A 24150-nucleotide genomic window follows, 5' to 3' on the forward strand; every position below is an offset into this window, starting at 1 on the left:
GAAGTCCTCATCCTCGGCAACACCCCGTCCGCCTGGGACGACTCCTGGTGGCCCACGGCCCTCGGCACCGCACCGACCCCCGCAGACCACGCCCGCAACCTCGGCTTCATCTTGGACCCTCTTCTCACCATGACCAAGCAAGTCAACGCCGTGTCCTCCGCCTGCTTCCTCACTCTCCGCATGCTCCGCAAGATCTTCCGCTGGATCCCCGCCGACACCAGAAAAACCGTGACCCACGCCCTTGTCACGAGTCGCCTGGACTACGGCAACACCCTCTACGCCGGGACCACCGCCAAACTCCAAAACCGCCTGCAACGCATCCAAAACGCCTCGGCCCGCCTCATCCTCGACGTACCCCGCAACAGCCACATCTCCGCACACCTGAGACACCTGCATTGGCTCCCAGTCAGCAAAAGGATCACCTTCCGTCTTCTCACCCACGCACACAAAGCCCTCCACAACAAGGGACCGGAATACCTCAACAGACGCCTCAGCTTCTACGTCCCCACCCGCCCCCTCCGCTCCGCTGGCCTCGCACTTGCTGCCGTCCCTCGCACCCGCCGCTCCACGGCGGGTGGGAGATCTTTCTCCTTCCTGGCGGCCAAGACCTGGAACTCCCTCCCCACCAGCCTCAGGACCACCCAGGACCACTCCGCTTTCCGGAGACTCCTAAAGACTTGGCTGTTCGAGCAGCGATAACCCCCCCTTTCCCCCCTAGCGCCTTGAGACCCGCACGGGTGAGTAGCGCGCTTTATAAATGTTAATGATTTGATTTGATTTGTAATCCCTCATATACAAGACACCTGCATCCTAGATAGCGGGCTCTCAGATCACTCCCCAATACCAATCCGGATCCAGGTGGGACTCTCCTTCTCTGGTCGTAAACCATGGCGATTGGCTGTACATAGATATCGCTCTCCCCAAGGGAAGGAACAATTAAAAGCTCATGTAGCTACATACATGGCCGAGAATACAGGCACTGTATCCTCAAAAAGGATCCTATGGGCGGCAGCAAAAGCAACCCTAAGGGGGAATATGATGCGAGATGCAGCACTGGCCAACAAAGACAGAATAGCCCGCCAAACCACCTTAGAGACCACGATACAGGACCTCACTAAACAATATACCGCCCAACCATCCCCTAGGCTGCGACACGCCTTAGAACAGGCCCGCATGGCACACAATGAACTCTATACATCTCAGGCTGAATACGCACTGCAAAAATTGCGAGGCCGCCATTACGAACAAGGGGAAAAAGCAGGTCGCCTCCTAGCGGCGCAGCTCCGACAAAGAGAGGCAGCCTCTGCCATCGCGGCCATAACATCTTCTTCAGGAGCAGTACTAACTCGCCCACAAGACATTGTAAAGGAGTTCTCCAAGTACTACCGACATTTGTACACTCCTGAAACAACGACAGATCAAACACAAATGGAGACATTCCTTACCGCGGCCAATCTGCCCCGTCTGTCTGAGGCAGGCAGGGCCCTCTTGGACGGTAACATAAGCAAAGAAGAGATAACCCAAGTTATAACAAGCCTCCCCTACCATAAATCACCAGGAGAGGACGGATTCCCTGCGGAATTCTATAAATGGGCTGGGGAAGAGGCAATAACCGCAGTACATGAAGCACTGACGGAAGCATGTCAAGAAGGCTCCCTGGGCGCTCTATTCAATAAAGCCACGATTGTCATCTTGCCTAAGCCAGGGAGAGACCCCCTTCTTTGCGGCAGTTACCGTCCTATCTCCCTTTTGAATGGGGATGTCAAACTCCTAGCCAGTGTTCTAGCAGCGCGGCTATGCAAGGTGATACCATCATTGATTCACAATACCCAAGTAGGATTTGTACCAGGCCGTACCTCCAGAAATCATATGCGAACTCTTTGTCATACACTGTTAGAATCCATACAATTACCTGACGAAGCCCTAGCCCTGTCCCTAGACGCGGAGAAAGCATTCGATCGCATTGAGTGGTCCTACCTATTCACAACCATGAAGCATTTTGGCCTGGGGGAACAATTTATCTCTAAAGTGCGTTTATTATATGACCATCCCACAGCACAGGTTAACTGTGGGGGCATCATGTCAGACCCATTCCCTATCGGAAGGGGCACACGCCAGGGATGTCCCTTGTCGCCACTTCTATTTTTATTGGCCATGGAACCCCTAGCTGCCACCATACGAAATTCTCACCAAATAAAAGGGATCCACATCACCTGGGGCATATCCAAAATATATCTCTACGCAGACGACATTCTGTTAACAATGTCCGATCTAGAAACCTCGCTCCCAGCACTACTTTCCACTATAGAAGACTTTGCATCCCTATCCGGATATCGTGTAAACTGGGATAAAAGTGAGGCACTACCATTATCCCGCATAACGACGAGGGCAGCGATACATGGCCTCCAATTCAAATGGACCCCGACCCGCCTTAAATATTTAGGAACGTTCATTAACAGAGGTCTAGAACATATGGTCAGGGACAACATAGACCCCCTTATATCTAAAATGAAACAAGACTTTGCCAAATGGTCCCTATTAGGCCTGTCCATGTGGGGCAGGACACAGGCGGTCAGAATGGTCACCTTACCACGCTTCACATATGTGCTAGGCATGCTCCCCCTACAGATACCTCTTTCCTCACTCCGATTAATAGACGCATCCATAAGGGCCTTCGTCTGGGGCTCCTCACGCCCAAGACTGAAACCTGCAATAATACTGGCACGACGGCTCTACGGAGGATTAGGACTACCCTCGGTAGAACAATACTCTCTGGCCCTACAACTCTCACAGCTAATATATACACTTCCGGATATAGCCGATCCACCGCAATGGGTGATCACAGAGAAACTCCTATATGGACAGTATATGGAGATGGGAGGAACATACGCCGACCATGTTCCCTTAGCTAACCCCATCCTCAAGGCTACAAACACAGCGTGGTGCAGAGCCCATCGACTACTAGGAGTACACCCCTTCCTGCATACTCAGGCTCCCATAGCAGGGAATAAAAGCATTAAAATAGGAGGGAATATCCTTAGATGGCCCCAATGGTCCGAGGCAGGTATTCACAATATATCTCACATAATAGATGGAGATAGCTTCCGCACATTCGCCTCCCTCCAGGAAGAATTCGGCATCCACAGTAACCAGGAGTGGCGATACCTACAGCTCAAACACTGTATGCGAGGAGAACATTAGGAACCCCCCCGTGGATGCTCAAAACCTCACCCATCGTCACCTATCTTCAGAAATGGGGCCGACAAAAAGGCGTCTTGGCTGGCCTCTATGCCGAATGAACTAACCACCTTTACTCTCAGCCTTTACTTGAATGACTACGCTTATAGTGGCAGGATATACTAGAGATAACCTACACGGCCGAAGAATGGCCAGACATACTAGAAGCCCTCGACAGGGGCGTACGTGAAGCACGCCTGAAATTTTGCCTATTTAAAATCCTTCAGGGGTGGTACTGGACCCCTGTTAAACTCTTCAGGGCAGGGCTGATACCTCACGCGAACTGTTGGAGATGCACAGAGCCATATTGTGACCAACTTCATATTTTATGCCACTGTCCAACGGTACAGTCACTATGGGACGCGGTACGCCTCGCCTTATCGGACTTCATACAGATACCAAAACCGACCCCACCAGCATTTATCATTCTACATGACATTCATCCGTATCCCTCCCTATCGCGGGCACATAATAGATTAATCCACACGGCGCTTGCCACGGCCAAAATATGCATACTCCGGCACTGGAGATCTAGAATTGCCCCCACACCCATAGAATGGATGACGGCCATGTATCAAACGGCTACCCATGAACGAGTGATTTATAACCTACAGGACCAAGCAGAACAATTTGAGGAGGTCTGGCGCCCATTCTTGAAGAGACCATGAAGCGGCTGGTGGATGACCAACGGATGATCAATGTTCAATGATCAATGATAAGGGAATATCAATTACCAACCACCCTCTGAGAATCGTAGACTCAGTAAACACACTTTGGGGGTTATTCTAACTTTGGAGGAGGTGTTAATCCGTCCCAAAAGTGACGGAAAAGTGACGGATTTACCACCAGCCGTATTACGAGTCCATTATATCCTATGGAACTCGTAATACGGCTGGTGGTATATCCGTCACTTTACCGTCACTTTTGGGACGGATTAACACTCCTCCAAAGTTAGAATAACCCCCTTAATCTCCTACTGTCCCCTCTCTCTCTCCCTAGCTACGCTATCCTCTCCCCTTTCTCTCTTTCTTCTCTCTCTCTATCAATCCACAGGCCTCTGATTTTGCCATATGCACGAGACCCTGAACTACCCAACATAGTAATACAAGTCGCTCCCTAACACAAACAAGGACCGAGAAATCAACTCACACAAGACGTAGACACTCTCTATCCGACCTTACCATATCTAACATACATACTATCTACCCCTAGATAATAACTTGCTACAGACGGAGCAGTACAGAACGATCTACTCTTAGGCCTGAACAAGCTAGTCTCAGGATACAAAGACCCCCTGCCTACCTCGAGTCTCTTCATTCTACCTTCCCCCGCGATTACCCTTCCTCTTTCTTCCCCTTCTCTCCCCCTCCCCATTACATATGACTACTTCGTCTCTCCCCTACACCAAGATCAACCCCTCCCACACATCCCTATCCTCGCTCCCCCTCCCTTTACCACCCCCCCCCACCTGTTCTCCATTTTTCTTCAAAATAAGGGTACAAAACTCAACTATGCAACTGGGAATTTTTACCTACCTGACAGTACATGCATATATGCTCACAATGGAAATAACTGTGGTAAAAGAACAAAAACAATGTTTTGAAAACTAAACAGTTTGTTTATATGCTGTATGTATCGCCTTATATATTCTTAATACAACTTTTGAAACTGAAAAAAATAAAAAATAATAATAATAATAATTCGGTATGACCACCACTTTATCACCCACCGCCAGGGTCGTAATGAGGGCCTATATCTTATGTGGATAGCTAAGTGGATTAGTAAAGCCAGCCTTTACATGTGATTTAAAACAAATTAATGTATGTGAAAGGGGCTCTATGGAGAGATGAGGAGCACATTTACCGGGTGGTAGTGAGGGAATCCGAGGAGGTGGTCATGGGGTGGGGGTGCTAAAGCTGGCTACAACTGTGTCCTCTACTAAACTGTCCCTTCTACCTCCCATGACCTATAAAACTGTACACAACTAGTGGGATAACAATAGTATAGTCCGTTGCCATAGGACAGCTATTGACAGGAATGCCAAGGACAGCTGCCACTGACATACCCCCCACACAAAGCAACAACTTTGTCCTCTGCTGCTCTGTTCCTCCTATCTCCCATCACCTATTGGACTCAACTCACCTGGGGGGATGTTACATATGTGCACTCAGTGTAACCCCTCACATATAGCCGGGTAGAATGGTTACTTCAAATCTGATTCCCAGGTCAGTGTCCCCATGACATTGTGTAGCTGTCTGTTAACTCAACAATGAAGTATTGCTAACTAGGAGGTACTATGAAACATATAATGGTACACTGCTGCCAAGACATGAGTCAATGAACACAAATCCAAGTGTCAAGATATTCTGACATCCTGTAGCAAGGTGACTTACAAAGGAACTGTCTGTATCCCAAATTTCAGGTCTTCATAATTGAATTCAGGTGTCACTGTCAAATAAGGGGATCAAGCAAAAACAATCTGTATATGGCCCAAAGCATATCTTCCTGTTAAAATTGGTTCTACATGTCGCATAACAACCTGTATTTGTCGGTTTATCATCTTCACCAGGTATACCTGCCACTGGGGCCATGGAAAGCACTCCTGAGACAGCCGTTCCCCCTGAATGGAGCCTTCAGTGTGGAGAGCCCTCCTGGATGTGTGGACGTTGGGGGCAACTCTGGCCCATCTGGGCAATCTGGTCAAATGACAACTGTCAGCCTCATGCTGCCCACATTGACTCCTCTCAGTTCTGTTGCATGTACAATCCAGGCAAGCAGTTTCCCCCAAACCTGTTTCCCAGGGTCTGTAACAACCATCATGTGCCCCTAGACAAGGTACTTGAGTGGCAGTGGGCAAAATGTGTCAAGTGCACAAGCACGCAAGGGCAGAGTAATTGGGAGGGATGGTGTGGGCCAGTGGAATGAGGTTGCTAGGGATAGTTCTGGCCAGGACACCATCTCCTGAGTCTTGGGAGCCTACCAATTATCCCAAGGCGTGATGGGACAGGTACTTGCCATGATGGGGGAGATCAAGCAGCTGCAGGGGGACAACCATCAGGAACTCATGCAACAGTGGGAGGCCCAAAATGCCCACATGGTCTCCCCAACAGGGGTGCTGAGAGACATGAACACCATTCTGAGCAGGGAATGTCCACAACACCAGACCCCTTCTATTGGCCAAGTTACACCACTTTCAACATCTGAGGCAGCCAGATCCTCACAAGAATCACCACTCCAAATCTAAAGATTCTTGAAAACCAAAGCTGTTTACTACAAAGCATCTAATGACCAGTCTGATGGTCACACAGCGACCCTTCTCAACTGGTCCTGACCCCCACACTACCCCACAGAGTTAACGAAATTACAGAACATCACATACTTACTCTCAGGTGAAGTAATGATTGATCATATCTGCCCACATGTCTCCACCTTCATCCTCATCACTGTCATCCTCACTTTTCATGTATGTATTCTCACCCAGTGGAACTGCTAGCTCCCCGTCATCTGGGATGTATGGGATGTGTCTCCTCACAACAAGGTTGTGGTTCAAGCAGCAGGCCACAACGATCTGACACACTTTATCAGGTGAGTAGAGGAGGGCTCCACCAGACATATTGATGCGCAGAATCTTGCCTTCAGGAGCCCACAAGCCCGCTCCACGACACGCTGTGTCCTTCCATTGGCCTTGTTGAAGCAGACTTCCCCTGGAGTAGTTGAGTTCCTCACTGATGTCAACAACCAGAGATGGTTTTGGATAGTCAGAGTCCCCTGTAAGGAATTGTGACATGTGTACAAACATGAGTCTGGGACATCATCACATTCATCAGTGGACATAGCACATGAACACACATGGCATATGTAACGTACCAACCAGCCAGGCCCTCTCTGGGCACTGTTGTCTCATCAACGGTGGGATAGCGCTGTTCCACCTGATGAAGGCATCATGGACTGAACTTGTGTACCGGGCACAGTCTTGGGAAATAAAGAGGTCTGCCAAACAGACTACTTAAACATTTATAAGTGGAAGTTCTTCCTGTTGCAATGGACCTGTTCATTGCCATATGGGGGAACCAAGTATAAATGGGTACCATCAATGGCTCCCATTATATGTGGAATGTGTGTAAAACCATAGAACTCTGATTTCACATGGGCAAAATCTTCACGTTGTGGAAATTGGATGTAGCTGTCTAGGTATTTCAGCATTGTAGAGTATGCACCCCTCAAGACCAGACTGAACATAGGCTGGGACATCCCTGCAGTTAGGGTCACTGTATTTTGAAAGGAGCCTGTGGTCAGGAAGTGAAGCACTGACAAGACTTGAACAATGGATGGATGTTAGACCTGACAGCCTTAGGGTAGTCACCCCTAACTTTTTGCCTGCCTCCCTCCATTTTTTTGGACACTGTTTTTGCTGGTTTATAGACTCTGCGCACTTTACCACTGCTAACCAGTGCTAAAGTGCATATGCTCTCTCCCTTAAAACATGGTAACCTGGAATCATACCTGATTGGACTATTAATTTACTTATAAGTCCCTAGTAAGGTGCACTTTATGTGCATAGGGCTGGTAAATTAAATGCTACTAGTGGGCCTGCAGCACTGGTTGTGCCACCCACTTAAGTAGCCCCTTTTTCCTTGTCTCAGGCCTGCCATTGCAAGGCCTGTGTGTGCAGTTTCACTGCCACCTCGACTTGGCATTTAAAAGTACTTGCCAAGCCTAGAACTCCCTTTCTCTACATATAAGTCACCCTTAAGGTGTGCCCTAGGTAACCCCTAGGGCAGGGTGCCGTGTAGGTAAAAGGCAGGACATGTACCTGTGTAGTTATATGTCCTGGTAGTGTAAAACTCCTAAATTCGTTTTCACACTACTGAGAGGCCTGCTCCCTTCATAGGCTAACATTAGGGCTGCCCTCATACACTGTTGAAGTGGCAGCTGCTGATCTGAAAGGAGCAGGGAGGTCATATTTAGTATGGCCAGAATGGTAATACAAAGTCCTACTGACTGGTGAAGTCGGATTTAATATTACTATTCTAGAAATGCCACTTTTAGAAAGTGAGCATTTCTTTGCACTTAAATCCTTCTGTGCCTTACAATCCACGTCTGGCTGGGCTTGGTTGACAGCTCCTTGTGCATTCACTCAGACACACCCCAAACACAGGGTACTCAGCCTCACTTGCATACATCTGCATTTTGAATGGGTCTTCCTGGGCTGGGAGGGTGGAGGGTCTGCTCTCACACAAAGGACTGCCACACCCCCTACTGGGACCCTGGCAGACAGGAGTAAACTGAAAGGGGACCTGGTGCACTTCTTAGCCACTCTTTGAAGTCTCCCCCACTTCAAAGGCACATTTGGGTATAAAACAGGGCCTCTGCCCTACCTCATCAGACACTTGCTGGAGAAGAAACCTGAACCAGAAACTACATCCTGCCAAGAAGAACTGCCTGGCTACTCAAAGGACTCACCTGTCTGCTTTCTACAAAGGACTGCTGTCTTGCTGTTGCCCTGCTGCCTTGCTGAACTCTTGTCTGGCTGTGAAAGTGCTCTCCAAGGGCTTGGATAGAGCTTGCCTCCTGTTCCTTGAAGCCTCAGGACCAAAAAGACTTCTCCCTTTCACTTGGACGCTCCGTGCGCCGAAAATTTCGACGCACAGCTTGTTTTGCGGCGAGAAAAACGCCGCACACCGACGCTGATCGACGCGACGCCCTCGGGACGATCGAGACTTCGACGCACAACCTCGCAAGGACAAAGCCGCCCGACTTTCCAGGAGAAATCGACGCGACGCCTACCGTGAGCGCGAAACTTTGACGCACGGCCTCGCAAGGACCACGCCGCCCGACTTCCAAGGAGAAATCGACGCGACGCCTGCCGTGAGACCAAACTTCCGACGCACGGCCTCGCAAGGACAACGCCGCCCGACTTCCAAGGAGAAATCGAAGCGACGCCTACTGTGAGATCGAAACTTCGACGCGCAGCCCCGCAGAACGACGCGCAGCCGGAAAACAAGCAGGAGAATCCACGCACAGACCCGGGACATCTGGTAATCCCCGCGATCCACGAAAAGAGACTGTCTGCGCGCCGGAAAACGACGCCCGACTTCCCCGCGTGGAAAAGAACGACGCAAGTCTTTGTGTGCTGAGGAGAAATCGACGCACACACCCTTTTTCCACGCATCTCTCCACCTGTGGCCCTCTGAGGAGATTTTCCACCAGAAACCAGGTACTTTGTGCTTGAAAGACACTTTATTGCATTCTAAAGACTTAAGACACTTTATATCACTTCCCTGTGATATTTCTACAATTTTCCATTGCAACTTTATTCTTTTTGACCTACAATTATCCTGATAAATATTATATATTTTTCTAAACACTGTGTGGTGTATTTTTGTGGTGCTATATGGTGGTATTGTATGATTTATTGCACAAATACTTTACACATTGCCTTCTAAGTTAAGCCTGACTGCTCGTGCCAAGCTACCAGAGGGTGGGCACAGGATAATCTTGGATAGTGTGTGACTTACCCTGACTAGAGTGAGGGCTTTTGCTTGGACAGAGGGTAACCTGACTGCCAACCAAAAACCCCATTTCTAACATTGGTGGCAGCGGTGGGATAGGACTTGTATTTGTGCAGTGACATACAGTAGCTAAGTATCTCACTACCTACCCACAGTTGAAGGTCAACTTGGTTTTTATCTCTTTTTGAAAATCCGTTTTTTCCTGACAATTTTCAAAAACTAAATCCTCACTCAACATGTCTCTGACTGGGTCTCAGACAGGGGACTTTGACCTAGTCCAGTTGGATACATACACGGTCAAACAACTAAGAGGATTCTGCAGGGCATTAAGGGTACCCACCCAAGGGGCCTCCAGAAAGGAGGACTTTCAAGTGGCGCTGAGGGCCTGGGCAGAAGCCCATTTAGAGGATGATGAGGAAGGGGAGCCAGAAAATGGCCCCTCAGAAGGATTTTCACTATCTATGGATGGTGTTACCACTGCAAATGTGCACCCTTCCAGACCAGGGAGCAGTGTCTCCATGCAAAGCCTGACCGCAGAGGAAAGGAGAGAGGAAAGGGAGTTCCAATTGCAAATGGCAAAACTGAAAATTGAGGCGCAACAGGAGGAGAGGAGGGCAGAAAGAGAAGCCAAACAAGCTGAGGCTGAAAGAGCAGCCAAACAGATTGAAGCTGAAAGGACAGCCAAACAGATTCAAGCAGAAGCGGAAAGGGCAGCCAAACAAGCAGAAGCTGAAAGAGCAGCCAAACAAGTGGAAGCTGAAAGAGCTTTGGCTGAAAAGAAACTATTGTTGGCTCATGAACTGAGTCTCAAGGAGCTGGAGATCAAGGCAAGACAGTCTGAATCCAGCAATAATGGTGGCAGCATACAGACAGGACCTGCTGGAGAAAAGAAGGTTCGTATACCCAAAAATGTGGTGCCCAGTTTTGTGGTGGGAGATGACATAGATAAATGGTTAGCTGCTTATGAAGTTGCACTAAGGGCTCATGAGGTTCCTGAAGGGCAATGGGGGGTAGCTATGTGGGGTTATGTGCCGCCATTGGGGAGGGACACACTTCTCACATTGTATCCACCGGATCAAAACACATACCCACTCCAGAAAGCCACTTTACTTGCCAAGTTTGGGCTGACCCCTGAGGGATACCATCAGAGGTTCAGGGACAGAACCAAACAAACCACACAAACATGGGTAGATTTCTTTGATTTCTCTAGTAAGGCACTGAATGGATGGGTGCGGGGCAACAAAGTAGCAGATTATAAAGGTTTATATGACTTGATCCTGAGAGAGCATATGCTTAATGTTACTTATACAGATTTGCGCCAGCACCTAGTGGATAGTAAGCTGACTGATCCCAGGAAGCTTGCTGAGGAGGCGGACCTCTGGGTTAGCACCAGAGTGTCCAAAAAGGTACCTGGGGGGGACTCCCACAAAGGTGGTCAGGGTTCCCAACAGAAGAAAGAGGGGGGAGATAAACTTACAGATAAGGAACTCTCTAAAGGCCCCCAAAAGAATTCCCAGGGAGGGGGTGGCAACCCTTCCTTTTCCAAATTTGGGAAAAAGCCAGGGACATTTGACAAGTCAGGAAAATCTAGCCCCAAATGCATGGAGTGTCACCAATATGGTCACTACAAAGGCGATCCACAGTGCCCCAAGAGGGCACCGTCCACTACCGGACAGGCACCTGGGTTGACTAGTGTAGCACTCGGGGGGAGATGGACCCAACTAGCTTTGGGGAGCAGGTAGAGATTTCCCTAGTGTCCCTGGGAGAAGGAGAAATGGTGCCCAAGGCCCACATGCCCAGAAATACTTCCAAGTACCGGCAGTGGGTCACCATTGATGGGCAGAGGGTGGAGGCTCTGCGTGACACAGGAGCCAGTATGACTACTATCAAGAGTCAGCTGGTGTCAGCAGAGCAGATAGTACCTAATACATTCCACCAGGTCAGAGTCGCTGACAATCGCGAGAGTCACCTACCGGTGGCTCTGGTTCCCTTTGAGTGGGGGGGGTCTCTGGTACTCTGAAAGTAGCTGTGAGTCCTGCCATGCCTGTAGATTGTCTGTTAGGCAATGACCTTGAGCACACTGCTTGGAAAGAAGTGGAGCTCAGGTCTCACCTGGAGATGTTAGGGTTACCTGAGTGGGTCTGCATGACCACACGGTCCATGGCTGACCGAGAGGGAAGTCAAGGGCATCTGGAGCCTGGAACGATGGCCCAGAGAGCTGCCAGGAGGAGGGACCAGGGGTGCGGGAAACCGGCCCCCGCTGTCCCCACAGTGGCTGACGGGGCTCCTGAGGAGGAGGCTTCCGAGCCAACTGGGGAAGACATTGCCGCCCTAGGTGACTTACCTGAGCTTGCTGGCTGGCAAGTTGAGGGTGGACCCACCAGGGAGGAATTCTGCAAGGCGCAGAAAGAATGTCCCACTCTAGAAGGTTTGAGGAAACAAGCCTCAAACCAGGCAGCCGGCGACGCCTCTGGCGATCACCACCTATATTGGGAGAATGATCTCCTCTACAGTGAGCCTAAGGTTCCGGGCTTTGGGGCAGCACGTATGCTGGTGGTCCCCCAATGTTACCGAACCTTCCTACTGGGTCTGGCTCACGACATTCCCCTGGCAGGACATTTGGGGCAAGGCAAGACCTTTAACAGGCTTGTCACCCACTTTTATTGGCCCAAAATGAGGACACACTCAGACAAGTTCTGCAGATCCTGTCCTACCTGCCAGGCCAGTGGTAAAGCAGGAAAAAGGGTTAAAACCCCCCTGATTCCACTTCCTGTCGTTGGCACCCCCTTTGAAAGGGTGGGCATCGACATTGTTGGTCCCTTGGACCCCAAAACTGCCTTAGGCAACAGGTTCATCCTGGTTTTGGTGGACCATGCCACCCGTTACCCAGAGGCAATCCCTCTGAGGACAGTAACTGCACCGGTGGTGGCCCAAACCCTGATGGGGATATTTACCCGTGTGGGATTCCCCAAGGAAATAGTGTCTGACAGAGGCACTAACTTCATGTCTGCATACATGAAGTCTCTGTGGGATGCGTGTGGTGTAACTTACAAGTTCACCACACCCTATCACCCCCAGACGAATGGTCTTGTGGAGAGATTCAACAAGACCCTGAAAGGCATGATTGGTGGCCTCCCTGAGGCCATGAGGCGTAAGTGGGATGTCCTCTTACCATGCCTTCTCTTTGCTTACAGAGAGGTCCCCCAGAGAGGGGTAGGGTTCAGTCCCTTTGAACTTCTCTATGGGTACCCTGTCAGGGGACCCTTAAGCATTGTCCAGGAGGGATTGGAGAAAGCTCCAAAGACACCCCCTCAGGATGTGGTCAGCTATATGTTGGCCCTCCGCAACCAGATGACCCGCTTCTGGAAAGAAGCCCAAGATAACCTTGAGGCCAGTCAAGAGGTGATGAAACAATGGTATGACCAGAAGGCCACCCTGGTAGAGTTTCAACCTGGAGACAAAGTGTGGGTAATGGAGCCAGTAGAGCCCAGAGCTCTCCAGGACCGCTGGTCTGGCCCATTTGAAATAAAGGAGCGGAAAGGGGAGGCCACTTACCTAGTGGACCTCAAAACCCCTAGGAATCCCCTAAGGGTGCTCCATGTGAACCGACTAAAAGCTCATTTTGAGAGGTCGGAGATCAAAATGCTTCTGGTCACAGATGAAGGAACGGAAGAGGAGAGTGAACCTCTCCCCGACCTCCTCTCTGCCCAAGAAGGTGATGGGTCGGTAAGCGGGGTCATCCTGTCTGACTCCCTGACTCTAAATCAGAAAGGAGACTGTTATGAGCTGTTGGAGCAGTTCTCCCCCCTGTTCTCCCTTACTCCTGGGCTGACCCACCTCTGTGTTCATGATATTGACACCGGTGACAGTCTCCCTGTGAAAAACAAAATTTACAGGTTGTCGGATAAGGTGAAGGCCAGCATCAAGGAGGAGGTCTCCAAGATGTTGACTCTAGGGGTCATTGAGAAATCCAGTAGTCCCTGGGCCAGCCCAGTGGTATTGGTCCCTAAGGCTACTGCCCCAGGTGCGAAGCCAGAACTCCGGTTCTGTGTGGACTACCGGGGTCTCAACTCAGTCACCCGGACTGATGCTCACCCCATCCCCCGAGCTGATGAGCTCGTGGACAGGCTAGGCGCTGCCAAGTTCCTGAGTATGTTTGATCTTACTTCAGGGTACTGGCAGATCGGCCTAACTGAGGGGGCCAAGGAAAGATCCGCATTTTCAACCCCGGATGGCCATTACCAGTTCCGGGTGATGCCGTTTGGGTTGAAAAATGCCCCCGCTACCTTCCAACGGTTGGTTAACGGGGTCCTAGCTGGCAAGGATGCCTTCTGTGCAGCCTACCTGGATGACATAGCTGTCTACAGTTCCAGCTGGGAGGAACACCTGCTTCACCTCAAGGAGGTGCTTCAGGCCCTGCAACAGGCAGGCCTGACCATCAAGGCCAGTAAGTGCCAGATTGGGCAGGGTTCCGTGGTGTACTTAGGACACCTAGTGGGTGGTGGCAAGGTGCAGCCACTCCAGGCCAAGATTGAAACTATCAAGGCCTGGCAACCACCCCGAACACAGACGGAGGTGAGAGCCTTTCTAGGCCTCACAGGATACTACCGCCGATTTGTCAAGGGCTATCGTACCATTGTAACACCCTTGACAGAACTCACTTCCAAGAAGCAACCTAAGTTGGTGAATTGGACAGAGGCTTGTCAGAAAGCCTTTGACGCCCTGAAGGAAGCCATGTGCACGGCCCCCGTACTCATGGGCCCTGACTACTCCCAGGAATTTATCGTGCAGACAGACGCTTCAGAGCATGGCATAGGGGCAGTCCTAGCACAGCTGAATGAGGAGGGCAGAGATCAACCGGTAGTCTTTATTAGCAGAAGGCTATTACCACGGGAACAGAGGTGGAGTGCTATTGAACGAGAAGCTTTTGCTGTGGTCTGGGCACTAAAGAAGCTAAGACCCTACCTGTTTGGGACTCACTTCCGGGTTCAGACAGACCACAGGCCCCTCAGATGGCTCATGCAGATGAGGGGTGAGAATCCAAAACTCTTGAGGTGGTCCATTTCCCTACAGGGGATGGACTTTACGGTGGAACATCGCCCAGGGGTTGACCACGCCAATGCTGATGGTCTCTCCAGGTACTTCCGCCTTAGCGATGAGAGCTCCCAGGAGGTCGGGTAGCTCTCCCCACTTTCAGCTGGGGGGGACACATGTTAGACCTGACAGCCTTAGGGTAGTCACCCCTAACTTTTTGCCTGCCTCCCTCCATTTTTTTGGACACTGTTTTTGCTGGTTTATAGACTCTGCGCACTTTACCACTGCTAACCAGTGCTAAAGTGCATATGCTCTCTCCCTTAAAACATGGTAACCTGGAATCATACCTGATTGGACTATTAATTTACTTATAAGTCCCTAGTAAGGTGCACTTTATGTGCATAGGGCTGGTAAATTAAATGCTACTAGTGGGCCTGCAGCACTGGTTGTGCCACCCACTTAAGTAGCCCCTTTTTCCTTGTCTCAGGCCTGCCATTGCAAGGCCTGTGTGTGCAGTTTCACTGCCACCTCGACTTGGCATTTAAAAGTACTAGCCAAGCCTAGAACTCCCCTTTCTCTACATATAAGTCACCCTTAAGGTGTGCCCTAGGTAACCCCTAGGGCAGGGTGCCGTGTAGGTAAAAGGCAGGACATGTACCTGTGTAGTTATATGTCCTGGTAGTGTAAAACTCCTAAATTCGTTTTCACACTACTGAGAGGCCTGCTCCCTTCATAGGCTAACATTAGGGCTGCCCTCATACACTGTTGAAGTGGCAGCTGCTGATCTGAAAGGAGCAGGGAGGTCGTATTTAGTATGGCCAGAATGGTAATACAAAGTCCTACTGACTGGTGAGGTCGGATTTAATATTACTATTCTAGAAATGCCACTTTTAGAAAGTGAGCATTTCTTTGCACTTAAATCCTTCTGTGCCTTACAATCCACGTCTGGCTGGGCTTGGTTGACAGCTCCTTGTGCATTCACTCAGACACACCCCAAACACAGGGTACTCAGCCTCACTTGCATACATCTGCATTTTGAATGGGTCTTCCTGGGCTGGGAGGGTGGAGGGTCTGCTCTCACACAAAGGACTGCCACACCCCCTACTGGGACCCTGGCAGACAGGAGTAAACTGAAAGGGGACCTGGTGCACTTCTTAGCCACTCTTTGAAGTCTCCCCCACTTCAAAGGCACATTTGGGTATAAAACAGGGCCTCTGCCCTACCTCATCAGACACTTGCTGGAGAAGAAACCTGAACCAGAAACTACATCCTGCCAAGAAGAACTGCCTGGCTGCTCAAAGGACTCACCTGTCTGCTTTCTACAAAGGACTGCTGTCTTGCTGTTGCCCTGCTGCCTTGCTGAACTCTTGTCTGGCTGTGAAAGTGCTCTCCAAGGGCTTGGATAGAGCTTGCCTCCTGTTCCTTGAAGTCTCAGGACCAAAAAGACTTCTCCCTTTCACTTGGACGCTCCGTGCGCCGAAAATTTCGACGCACAGCTTGTTTCGCGGCGAGAAAAACGCCGCACACCGACGCTGATCGACGCGACGCCCTCGGGACGATCGAGACTTCGACGCACAACCTCGCAAGGACAAAGCCGCCCGACTTTCCAGGAGAAATCGACGCGACGCCTATCGTGAGCGCAAAACTTTGACGCACAGCCTCGCAAGGACCACGCCGCCCGACTTCCAAGGAGAAATCGACGCAACGCCTGCCGTGAGACCAAACTTCAGACGCACGGCCTCGCAAGGACAACGCCGCCCGACTTCCAAGGAGAAATCGACGCGACGCCTACCGTGAGATCGAAACTTCGACGCGCAGCCCCGCAGAACGACGCGCAGCCGGAAAACAAGCAGGAGAATCCACGCACAGACCCGGGACATCTGGTAATCCCCGCGATCCACGAAAAGAGACTGTCTGCGCGCCGGAAAACGACGCCCGACTTCCCCGCGTGGAAAAGAACGACGCAAGTCTTTGTGTGCTGAGGAGAAATCGACGCACACACCCTTTTTCCACGCATCTCTCCACCTGTGGCCCTCTGAGGAGATTTTCCACCAGAAACCAGGTACTTTGTGCTTGAAAGACACTTTATTGCATTCTAAAGACTTAAGACACTTTATATCACTTCCCTGTGATATTTCTACAATTTTCCATTGCAACTTTATTCTTTTTGACCTACAATTATCCTGATAAATATTATATATTTTTCTAAACACTGTGTGGTGTATTTTTGTGGTGCTATATGGTGGTATTGTATGATTTATTGCACAAATACTTTACACATTGCCTTCTAAGTTAAGCCTGACTGCTCGTGCCAAGCTACCAGAGGGTGGGCACAGGATAATCTTGGATAGTGTGTGACTTACCCTGACTAGAGTGAGGGCTTTTGCTTGGACAGAGGGTAACCTGACTGCCAACCAAAAACCCCATTTCTAACAATGGAATACTATTTGGATGACTGATCACAGGCATCAGATCTGGCTACAACTGACAACTGTGATCCTTGATTGTTTGCCTATCCAGGTCGTAAATTTGTATGACATCCCTGTTCTTCATGTTCTGCAAGTTCACTAGTGAACAGTACACAGGAGATTGTCTGACCCTTCTCATTCCAGGGTAAATATGCGAGAAAAAATAAGGAGGTATCTCTATCACTCATTGTGATCCTTGTAAGTGACATGATATCCATTACATAAAAACTGTGACATGCAATTTGATACAGTGAAAAAATGATACACAGCACATACCAATGGTAAATGTGGCACATTTGTTACATGCCACCCTCTTGCCTCAATTAAGATACAGATATATATATATATATATATATATATATATATATATATATATATATTATCTGATATGTCAACGAGACTATGCGATACTAACATAGAACAAAGGATGTGAATTGAAGCCCAAACAACAATTTTGCAAATGGCCGAGAAGGTGGAGACTGTGCCACAAGAGATTTCTGAAACTTAGCAGGACAACATGACAACATAATCCATCAGTCAGGACAAAGATACTTCTTTAGACAATTTCAGCACTGAATAATATGCCCTATAAATGTTTCCCACATTGTCACGCATCAAAAACTAATCTTCCGAACCTCTAAAGGCTTTAAAATGGTGACTGCCTGACCTACTACACTGAACAATATGAAATGACTGTGACCTTGGCGGAAGTCGTCATGGCAGTAGGCGGATGCTATTGTGGCATGCATTGCCATTGGATAAAATTGCTGCCTGTTGTGTTCTTGGGCAAATGACAGTGTCCCTCGGTGGAGATGGTCACATGCATGGCAAAGGAGACCATCATCTCCTGCTCAGTCTCTCACTTTACTGACACTGCTGCCAGCAAGACCTCCACAACCTGACCTGCTGTGTACTGCTTCTGGGAGCAATCATGCTATGTCCTACAGATGATGAGGCCTCTGACTTCTTACCAGAAGAGCTGGACAAGCTTGTGGAGGAGGTCCTACACCTGTATAGACAGCTCTATGGTGCAACAGAGGAACAGCTAAGAACACCATGTGCACATATGTTTCTGTAGTTCTACAAAGCTTTGATTTAGTTAGCCTAGGCCAGGGTTCTACAAAGTCGGTCCTGGAGAGCCGGGTCCATGCCAGGCTTTTAGCATATCCACATTTAGAGAAAAGATGTTTCAGAAATGTACATTTTTCTAAATGTGGATATGATAAAAATCAGGCATGGACCCGGCTTTCCAGGACCAACTTTGCAGAACCCTGGCCTAAGCTTATGGGCAATAGGTCAGAATGTGTCCTCAAAGCCCTGTAGGTGTTATCTGTGTGCTTAAATTGTTGAGTTCCCCGGCATGTACCTATGTGAATTGACAGGATTAGAGTCCTGAGACATTGGGGAGAGTGTGCAATGAATGTTCCCTTACCCAGCTTGTGATTGTTGCACATGGTTAGCTGAGGTGTCATGACAGCCATCATCATATGTGTTTGATGTGTGGTCATAAGTGGGAACATGACAGCAGAAGGTGTTGATTCATGTTGGTTGCCTGTTTCTCACCATACTTGTTTCCTTTCTGTATCTGCACATACATCTGTGGCCACAACTGGCATTGTTGTAGTGTTATACTGAAACCAGCTAAAGACACTCTGTGGCCCTAAGCTCTGCACAATGACAGCCATTGGCAATTGGCTATGGGATGCATAAAGTATTGTGATACATCTATCCTTTTGGAAAATGGTATTTGGTATTGATTTGTGTGGACTGCCAGCAGAGAAAGTTGCCTTTTCAATGGCACTCATACAAATATTGCCATCTGGACTGTTTTTGAATAGCTTTTGCACTGCAAGTGTGAGCCTGTAGCCACACTGTGTATCCATAAAAAGCATGTAAAGGTTAAAAATCATGCCTCACTACTAAGGTTCATTGACTTGAGCCTATGCCCAGTGTTTTCCATTGTTATGGCATTCGGGGCATGGTAGAGATCTGTGACAGATGCACTCATTACAACTTCAACCATCTGTGTTACACATGCTTGACGGTCCCATGATCACACTCCCCTGTTGGCTCCTTAATCCACCTCTGATGAATACTGTGCATGATCCTAATTTATTGGCCATTGAACTTCTGAAAACAGTATGTTGTGCACTGATTTTCCATGAGATTTGACCCTGTGCTTTGGAAATTATGTGGAACATGTCAAATGCAAGGCTAGGTATATCTTAAGTTGACATTGTTTGTATGTGCACACATGTTTTGAAAGTAAATTTCACAATTTTCTGACTGATACCAAGATGCCCACTTCCTGAAGTAGCATGTGGGTGCATATGTATGTGCAGAGGTGCACACATGTAGAGGTTTACATCTTTGTGTGTACAACATGAGACTCCTTTGTATGTTGTCCAGGCAATATGGGCCTGTCTGTAGTCTGGCTGTGACATTTGGGGAACATATGTAGCATGTGATCATCAGGGGTTGTGGATGTATGTCTGCAATATTTGCTATTTGGTGTATTTGTCACTTGCCATTTTGTGTGATCTGTTAGATCGACAATCCAAAGTCATGTGGATTGCTCATATCACACAAAACACACTGCTCTGCTAACAATTCGGGCTGGGGCTGAGCTGGTGGTTGTGATGGGTACCCTTGTGGGGAGTGTTCGCAGTAATGTCCCCCTTTCCAATGTATGCTCTGTGCCATAAGTGGACAGGATGGTCAATACTAGTTGTTATTGGGTTGTTGGGCTGACTCGTAGTTAACGCTGTCTGTTCTTGTGTGGGACTTGTGGACATGATTTTCTGTCTTGTTGTTTGCATCCATGCAGGTCAACGTCCATCAGAAGAAGGGAATTTGGTGTGTCATTGCCAATAAGGTGCGGACCTTTGAAATCCACAGCCAGCGGAGCACCCACTGTTGAAGAGGTGGGAGTACCTGAGACACTGGGCCCGGAAGATCGCAGAGATCCAGCTGGGGCTGTCTTTCCAATGAGGACGGGGTGCCCGTTGGACAATGAACCCCCTTAATGGCCTTCATTTTGGCTGTGGCCTACCAAGAGTTGGATGGGCAGTTCGAGGCCAGCACAGCAGCCACTACGGGGTTAGTACAGACCAAACTGATGTTTGACCCTTTACCAGGTGGTTGAGTGAGGGACAGAATGTTAGCTCTGACAATATGAGAAGTGTCATGTGTCAAAGATCTCTGTGCTCACATTGCTCCATTGTTGTACATGGCTCATGTTTTGGCAACAGATGTGCGCATCACATTCATTTTGGTTTCTGGACATGGCATAGAATTAGCATCCTCGGCGTGGGCTCCTCTGACTTTTTTGCCTCTGCTTTCCATGTTTTGACTGTGTGCTGGACTCTGTTTTTGCTGTTTTTGGTACTCTGGGCACTTCACCACTGCGGACCAGTGCTAATGTGCAAGTGCTCCTGTGTATGTGTAATTGGCTTTTCCTTGATTGGCATATTTGATTTATTAGTAAGTCCCTAGTAAAGTGCACTAGAGGTGTCCAGGGACTCTAAATTAATTGCTACTAGTGGGACGCCTGCAACACTGGTTGTGCCACCCACATTAGTAGCCCTGTAAACATGGTTCAGACCTGCCACTGCAGTGTTTGTGTATGCAGCTTTAAACTGCCAATTCTAATTGGCAAGTGTACCCACTTGCCATGCCTAAACCTTCACTTTTTATAAATGTACGTCACCCCTAAGGTAGGTCCTAGGTAGCCCCAGGGGTAGGATGCAGTGTATGTTTAAGGTGGGACATGTACTGATGTGTTTTACATGTCCTTACAGTGAAATACTGCTACATTTGTTTTTCACTGTTGCAAGGCCGATATCTCTGATAGGTTAACATAGGAGCTGCATTTAAATATCATTAAAGTGCAGTTTCCCTTTGAGAGCAGATAGAAATATGGAGTTTAGGGTCTCTGAACTCACAATTAAAAAATATATCTTTAGTGAAGTTGGTTCTTAGATTGTTAGTTTGAACATGCCACTTTAAGAAAGTAGGCATTTTCTTGCTTAAACTATTCTGTGACTTTGCCTGTTTGAGGATTCCCTGTCTGGGTCAGACTCACAGTTGGGCCGTTTGTGAATCTCCTCTAGACAGTGACACAAAGGGAGCTGGGGTGTAGCCTGCATATCCTGATGAGCCATCTGGGCTAGAGTGGAGGAAGGAGTGGTCACTTACACTAGAATGGGGTGTGCCTGCCCTCACACAATACAGTCTCCAACCGGCTGGTGTGTGACTGGGGCCTGGCCTGGGCATGGCAGGATCTTGTGAACAACAGAGACTTTCCTTTGAAATTTGTCTACTTCAAAGGAGGAAAGGGGTATAAGTAGTGAACTCAAAACCCCAGACTTGAGATCACTTTTGGATTAAAAAGGATTCTTTGCCAAGGAAAAGAGCTGGTGAGATGTGCTGCCCCTGCCTGTGCTGTGATGGGCTATCCTGCAGTTGCTGCTTCTGCCTGTTGAAGGGGACAAAGACTGGACTTTGTTGTGTATTCCTGCTTGAGAAGAATCTCCAAGGGCTTGAACTGAGCTTGTCTCCTATTTTGCAGTCTCAGGGCCATCAAAGACTTCCTCTCCCAGCACCTGGACTCTCTGCTGAGTCTCCTGCCCTGCCAAGTCATACCCTATCCAGTCCCTGGGCCCTTAAAAGGTGAAGTTGGCAAAACCAAGACTGAAATCCACGCACAGAATACAGTGCGGGAACATTTTGATGCATCATCTGCAATGCAGCTGCTAAATGACATGCCACCCGCTTTGAGGCTGAAATCGATGCTCTACCTGAAAGCGACTGGGAGATTAACGCATCACAGCTGGAGAAATGACAGAACATCCACTTGAGGCTGCTGATAATGACACAAACCCACGCAGTGCAGATTTCTCACGCATCATGGCTGGGTGTCAAAGTCATTGTGAACCTGTGCAGATCCGAGGTGCCCTGTATGGAAATCGACCATCGCTCTCTTGTGAGGAAAAAAAATGACACATCGCTTATCCGACCGGAGAAGAAATGATGCACGGCCTCACTTGCGAGTGTGGAATCGACATATCACTAACTTTTCCAACACACCATTGCGCATGCAGGTTTATTTGCGATACAAACCAGGTACTTTGTATAAAATCAACATTTCCATTGATTTCTATAGAGTAAGACTCTTAGGCCCTCATTACGACCCTGGCGGTTTGTAACCGCCAGGGCCGCGGGACGCGGTGGCACCGGCGACAGGCCGGCGGTGCCCCGCGGGGCATTCTGACCGCGCCGGCGGTCTCCCGCCAGTTTCCCGCTGCCCCCAAGGAATCCTCCAAGCGGGAGGGGGAGTCGCGGGGCCAATGGCATGGGCACTGCAGGGGCCCCCGTAAGAGGGCCCGCTTGTATTTCACTGTCTGCATAGCAGACAGTGAAATATGCGACGGGTGCAGTAGCACCCGTCGCACCTTCCCACTCCGCCGGCTCGATTACGAGCCGGCTTCATGGTGGGAAGGTCTTTTTCCCCTGGGCTGGCGGGCGGCCTTTCGGCGGCCGCCCGCCAGCCCAGGGGAAAACTTGGAATGCCGGCCGCGGTCTTTAGACCGCGGTGCGGTATTCCTGCGGCGCAACTTTGGCGGGCGGCCTCCGCCGCCCGTCAAAGTTGTAATGAGGGCCTTATTCTTTTGAAAATTATATCTTAGCTTGTGTATGTTGGATTTTTGCTGTTTTGGTCTTGTTGGATTTAAATAAATATTGCCTACTTTTCTAACCTGATGACTTGTCCATTTTGTAGTGTTTTCACTGAATTACTGTGTGTGTGTTGGAACAAATACTTTACACATTGCCTCTGAGATAAGCCTGACTGCTTGTGCCAAGCTACCAAGGGGGTGAGCAGGGGTTACCTAAGTGTGTATCTCCATTACCCTGAGGTTACCTGACTGCCATCCGAAGACTCCATTTCGAACAGTACTGAACTATGGGGACCCCTCAGTCCTGTAGCACTGAATGCAGCACATATGACTGTGTTTTGTGTTCCAGTAATCTGCTTTTATTACCCTTGTGCATGTTAGTTCCCATCAACAGATTACTCCTTCCTACTGGCACAGTAACAATCTGGGTAGCTTCTTGCTCTCTGTCCTCTGCCATGTATCAGGGGGTATTTCTATGCGTCATTTTAATACAGGCAGGGGCAAGTCATCCCTAGTGTTTGTTGGTTTCTGAAGTGTTGCAGCATTATGTGATGCAAGGGTGTCCATCAAACATGTCACATGACTTACATAGCTAACATCTTTACACCTATTACAAAGTAATTCCCCTTGATAAGTGAGGAATGTACATTGACATGTGTGATGTTCCTTCAGAGTTGACAAATGCATGTTAGATACCAGTGTGCATGTGCTACATTTCCACTGTGACACATATGTCCATATCAGATGTAAGCGTGTGATAGCCATGCTGATGTCCTGTTAGCAGAAACTTGTCACATTTTTGTCCATGGGATACCTTTGTTGGTATGAATCATAGGCAATGGTTGTTCACTCACCGCTATGGCCTAGACATCACTGTGTCAACATTATGTTTAGTCTGAAAGCACAATTCATGTTTCGCTGTGTGAACTGATCATGTGTACCTGCAGTTGCTATGAAGGATTTGACACATGAGGCCAGGGTGTTTGGGAACTTCATGTTTGAGGATAAACATATTTGGTGCAGTTTTGGTAGCTCATATGCACCTGTTTGTAGGTTGGTAAGTGTCACCTGAATGTTGGCGTGCATCATGGTTGGGGTCCAGTAATGTTAGCATCACTTATACTTTGCCTCTGGGAATCCTCTACAAACAGATGCCATGCTTGCTATGTCGGATGTGTGGGTAGTGATGTTGCTTCTCATTATGTAACAAATAAGTTTACTCAC

Source organism: Pleurodeles waltl, chromosome 1_2 (assembly GCF_031143425.1).
Source record: "Pleurodeles waltl isolate 20211129_DDA chromosome 1_2, aPleWal1.hap1.20221129, whole genome shotgun sequence".
Taxonomy (NCBI): Eukaryota; Metazoa; Chordata; class Amphibia; order Caudata; family Salamandridae; genus Pleurodeles; species Pleurodeles waltl.